Here is a 6000-nt window from a genome sequence, read left to right on the forward strand (position 1 = left end):
GTTCACTCTCCTAATACTTGGAGTTTGACAATTGGTTGACGTCGGTTGATACTCGAATGAATATAGGCACTTCTTCTTGTCAACATCGATGCTTGTCTGAGTGAACTTTGGAGTACATAGCAGCAGCATAAGTACCTGTCCATCTGAGCTTTTTGTGCAGTTCTACTGAAATCACCTGATGTACTGATTTTCCTGCGAGTTCAGGCTCCAAGTTACTCCTTTATGAAATCGGCAAACAGTAGCACAATACCAAATTACCAATACATATGACAAGCACAATAATCAGGATAAAGACCAGTACCAACCTGTGTGAGGTAGCATATCAATTACCATTTCCTTTGACTGGAAGCCGCGATAAGCCAAGCGACTAAAAGCAAAGGAAGAATGCAAGCCGAGATTAGCGACTAACAGGAAAGGAAGGAAGATATTGAGGAATGAAGCACCCAAAGTTTTTGTGCAGTTCCACAAAAATCGAGCATCCCCGTTGGCACATATATTGAGAGAGTGAGATTACTGTAATAGTGGGACTAGTTGATGAAACATACACTAACAAATAGAAGCACCCTCATTATCTTAATGGGTAAAGTTAGCATTCCCTCCCTGCTCCACCACATGATTCACCTCCATAGACAAACATACACACATACATGATTCAACATAAGGTGCTACTAAAGATTTGTTTAACTCCGACAGGAAAATTAGGCAGCAATAAATTAGTGGTACTTAAGTACTCTTAATTAATTAAGTGATATAGTAGAAGTGGAAGGGCTCCCTGGAGGATCGTCTCACATGTAAGGTAGTCGTTGACGGAGCCCTTGAATGGCCTCGACTGAGGCCTCTGGCTTCAGCAAGATCGCCTTGGCACTGTTTACTCTTCTTCTTCTTCCTCTTCATGCTTTGTTTCTCATTCTCCTCACCAGTTGGTGAAACCAAGTACATGATTGGCCTTCTATTTCAGAATTGGTTTTTTCAGTGAGAGAGTACAAGTGTACTAGTAAAAAATAGCATTATTTTCTCATGGCAGTCGCAAAATAGAGATGAACACATGCATTAAATATCATTCTTACCTAAAGGAAGGTTATGGTGCCAATATGGATGATGAGGATTGGAACACAGATCTCCATTTGTGCAGTTCCACCGAAATGAACTAACTGTTCCATTCTGACATTCCAGTTAAACATCACAAAAGTCACTTCTTTTAAGAAGAGTTTTGTGCAGTGCACCAAAAGGTCACAACAGCAACCAGGTGAAATGGATATCCCTGTTTGCAAAAAAAGTTACAAAGGAAACAGTCAGAGTCTCAAACAATTATAGGCAAAAACATTTGGCTAAACTATGGCTTATAACAGTGGCATGGCTTCATTTTTACCAGGGGCATTAGATTAAGAACAGCTAAATATTTGGTATAAGGGCATGGGACAGTGGGTGCACCAGCAGTCCAGCACCATGTACCTAAACAAGGGCATAAAGTGGTGATTCAAAGTTTGTTGCCACGAGAAACAAACATCCAAGAAACGTATCTGGGTTGGTCCCATTTTTGTTCACTCTAGCCACCTACTCCTATGTGTGGATAGCAAATCTAGTCCTGGTCATACCACTGTATACAGCGTTACCCCTATATTTCCCTTTTCGACCAAGAGACCGGTTGGATGACCAGTCTGTACTACTTTCACCCCCTTTCCTTCCTGTTTGTACCAAGTTCGATGTACTACATACTCCCTAAGTCTGCAAATTACTTGTCAGAGAAATGAATAAAAATGGATGTATCTAGAACTAAAATACGTCTAGATACATCCATTTCTTTGACAAATATTTCCGGACGGAGGGAGTACTAAATTTCCCCACCCCCACTTTATTTCTTGTTTGAACCAAGTACAAGATTCGACTCCATGAAGTAGCTTTACCTCTAACAATAGAAGAAAAAAAATAGGTGACGTTGGACCATCCGATCGAGAGGGGCTGAGAGGTAGAAAATGATGCACATGCAGCGACGTAGCGAGCTGGGGAAGTAGAGCTAAGGCGGTTTCAAAGGAAGATATACCTGAAGGTCATCAAGGTGTGGATAGGTAGGCGGCGGGAGGCCGGATCCGCCCACACTAGGGAAACAACGAAGGGATCGGAGGACCTCCCGCGCCGGCGCTTGGCCAGAGATAACGGTGCGGATGATAGTGGGTCTCCTCCTCGCTGTCGACGACGGCCTAAAGGCTGCCCCTCCTCCCTTTCACCGGCGGAGGGGGATACGTCCGGATCTGTAACCAGCGGTGAGGATAGAAAGACAGTGTTTTTTGAAGGGAGAAAGACAGTGTTACCACCCCTATCTTGTTTAGATCTGGAGAGGATGAGATTGTGTGAATAGAGCAACCCTAGCAAGCAAGCGCGGAGGCTCCGGCATATATATACGTAGTGGGGTAGTTTTCCTTTCTCACTCCATCAAAACAATCGCTTAAAATTATGTACTACTTGCCAGGTCGCCTTTTTTTAGTTGTTGATTGTTTTTTGAGCTAGCTACCAGCTTGTTCCAAGTGGTGTTACGGTGTGCCAGGTCGCACTTTGTATCATTTAAGTCTGGTACAAGTCCCTCCATTAAATGAACAACCACCCCCTCATAAAAATTGTGAACAAGCCCATGGCTATAATTATCGGAAACGTGAGTTGCCCCAACATGCATTATTATTTATATTTTCTACTCCCTCTATTCCTAAATATAAGTCTTTTTTATTAGCCACACCTAAGACTAGAATTTTTTTATTAGCAGTGAACCCCACATGTCATAGACACAAAAAGTGTGGCAATATTCCCTTAGGCAAGCCAAAGTGTGTATAACAATTTGAGAAACTCAAGTTAGGCAAGTGTGGCATGTGTGTGAAAAATAATGTGGCAACATAAGACAAACATACTCACAATCCAAACAGCCCCGTAATATTTTGTGACATGCATGAAAGTTTGGCTAGTTAAATTTATAGTCAAAATTTGGCAAGGTGCATCAAATCAACAAATGCAAGTATCAAAAGGGAAGTCACGGCATGCATGCATGCGTTGTACTCCCTCCATTTCCAAATATAAGTCTTTTTAGATATTGCAACAAGTGACTACATACAAAGCAAAATATGCCTACATACATCCGTATGTAGTATTCCATTTGAAATGTGTAAAAAGACTTATATCAAGTGCAGCGCTTTGATGTGTCCCGTCAACTCGTACAAGACCGAGAAGTTTGATTACTACAACGCCCTCTCCCTCGCGGACTGAGCTCTGGTGCCTTAACTGCACCTGCCTTTGGTTGCATGAATGGTGGGCCAACCACCTGTTGGGCCCACCTGTCATAGACGCAAAGGTAGGAGCAGTAAGTCAATGAAGTTGCGTCCCTCCCTCGCGCATGAGCGTGGTGGCTGGCAGGACTAGTAGGAGCTTTCTCTACATGCTTCTTGACGGCGGCGAACTTGCGGATAGAGTTGACCATCATGTCGTCCATGCGAGAGTCGAAGCCGGCGTCGGCGAGGGCTACGATGCCGGCGGTCGCCAGCACCTTCTGGAAACGCTGCGCAGTGCAGGGCCGCAGGCCGGCGCCTTGGATGATTTGGCACAGCCGACTGCCGCTCGTGACCATCGCCTCCATGGATGCTTCTGGCTTCTGGTCACTTGGTCTTGGATTGGAGTGAGAAGTGTTGCGCAGTGAATGAGAAAGAACATTTATTGTCAATCTAACCCTGCCATCCATACACCTGTTTGGTTTAGAGTTAGTTCAGGGTTAGAATCTAACTCTAACCTCTAACTGAGTTAGTAGAGTTCTCCTCGTCTCGGTTCATCGCCATCACACTTTCCCCATTTCTGTGTTTTCAGTATCCTACGAATCAAAGATGCACTTAGACTGGTTTAGGTCCGGTAGTTTTTTATAAACATGTTATGTTCAAAATTTAATGAACGTGCTCCGGTTTCTACGAAAATAATCCGGTTTCTTGTAGTAATTCATTTATTTATTTATTCTTCTGCGGGGGTTTTGCATGTAATTCGTGAGGTCTGAAATGTAAAGTACCCCGGCATATGCTCCGAGTCATGCATGCACTACGACCCAGATGCTCTATGTCCCACATGTCGGTGAAAGGGAGCATGTGGAAATAGCCTAGGAGTACATATAGGAGGATAAATGCGTGAAAAAATATGTACGGTGAAGCGTAGCTGCGGTTCGAAAAGGAGACCTAAAGTGATCACAGGTATAGGTCGCACGCACCCAAATAGTGGTAGTACTAGACATACGACTGCTTTTTCCCTAAAAAAAGAGGTACGGTTGCTCAGTACTCCTATTCTATCAGCGCGAGTCCCATCTGACAACAGCGTCTGTGCTACAGCTAGCTCTTCTCCCTCGTTTCTCTCTTCTAATTCTAAACTCAGCCGACGCCCGGTGGGCGGGGTGGGGATTTGCCGATGGTCGGTTTGCTCAACTGCGGCCCCACCGCACAGTGAAAACGTTACTACAGGAATAAAAATGCCATATACTCCTATACTAATAAAACATTAAGGCCACAAGGTGATGCAGTGCTGGTTATAGGAGGCAAGAAGAAGAGATGCATCCATCAACGACGTCCACCTCCTCGACTCAGGGCGCCAGCCAACCGAACGGCGGCTAAGTAGCAGCGGCTTTCGTGGCCAGGTCGACGTGATTCTGAACAATGGCGTCCAAAGATTCCAGCCGCTAAAAGAAGGCCAACGTCTTTCTGTCCTTGATGGCCTTGTAATGACCTATGTAGACGATTTCCTCGTAGACGTGGATGTGCAGGTCGACGGTTTCTTGCATGGCGAAGCGCTGCGCGACGAGCACGGCCTCGAGGTGCACATTCTTCATCGCGACCTCCGGCAACTGCAGGGCCACCGGGGCTTGAAAGAGTTCGTCACCATGGAGGCCGATGAGGGTGGCAGGCAATAAGGAGTCTGGGCGCGCGGGCTGGAGCAGTACAGCAAGGTCGTCCGCGTGCTTCTTGACGGCAGTGAACTTGCGGATGGAGTTGACCATCGTGTCGTCCATGCGAGAGGCGAAGCCGGCATCGGCGAGGGCTACGATGCTGGCGGTCGCCAGCACCATCTGGAAATGATGCATGGTGCGGGGCCGCAGGATGGTGCCTTGGATGATTTGGCATAGCCGACTGTCGCTCGCGTCCATCGCCTCCATAGGTGCTTCTGGCTTCTGGTCACTTGGTCTTGGATTGGAGTGAGCAGTGTTGCACAGAGACTAAGGAGTAGATGGATTGGAGTGGTGGGGCGCCTTTATATGAGAATCCAAACTCTGTTGCATTCACATCGTGCTGGCTCTATTCTGCTTCTCCAATTAATTCCCTCGGCATGTAGAGTAATTTGAGGATGCATCATTGACCGTTCAACGTCTCGGGAACCGCTACCCTCTCCCTCCTTGGCATTCAAACACCTATGGAGGAGACTACCGCTCGCGTCTATCGCGTGTCAAGAGACATTCCCGTCGACGACGAGGTGCCTATGGTGACTTCATAAATTTCAAGATGATAGTACTAGTATACTCAATATTGTGCACCGCGACCAAGGCCGAGAGGAAAACGAGAGAACAACACATTTATTTACTGTGTAGATTCACTCACACTACAAAAAACATACACTTCCATGATGATACGTGTTTGTCACAGTAGGTCGCATTTTTTGTCATGCATGTACATCCATGAAAAATTTATGACAGAATCAAGATAGTCATACCTGTGCTGTCGTAGAAGTGTTCTATGACATTACCAAAATTATCATCATGGAAGTGTCCACTTCCATGACGATAAATCGCGCGTCACAGAAGTGCTTCCGTCAAGGGTGACCGACACATGGCATCCACCGTAACGGAACGTCCTTAAGCTATCGGGTCGGATTTTGGATCTGATAACCTCTTAACAGCACCGACCAATGGGAAATTTCCACGTGTAAAATTCTGATTGGCCGAAGGGAGCACCAGTCAGCTCGCCAGTGGGCCAGATGTCGCCCGTCCATTGGAGG

Source organism: Triticum aestivum, chromosome 1B, assembly GCF_018294505.1.
Source record: "Triticum aestivum cultivar Chinese Spring chromosome 1B, IWGSC CS RefSeq v2.1, whole genome shotgun sequence".
Classification (NCBI taxonomy): Eukaryota; Viridiplantae; Streptophyta; class Magnoliopsida; order Poales; family Poaceae; genus Triticum; species Triticum aestivum.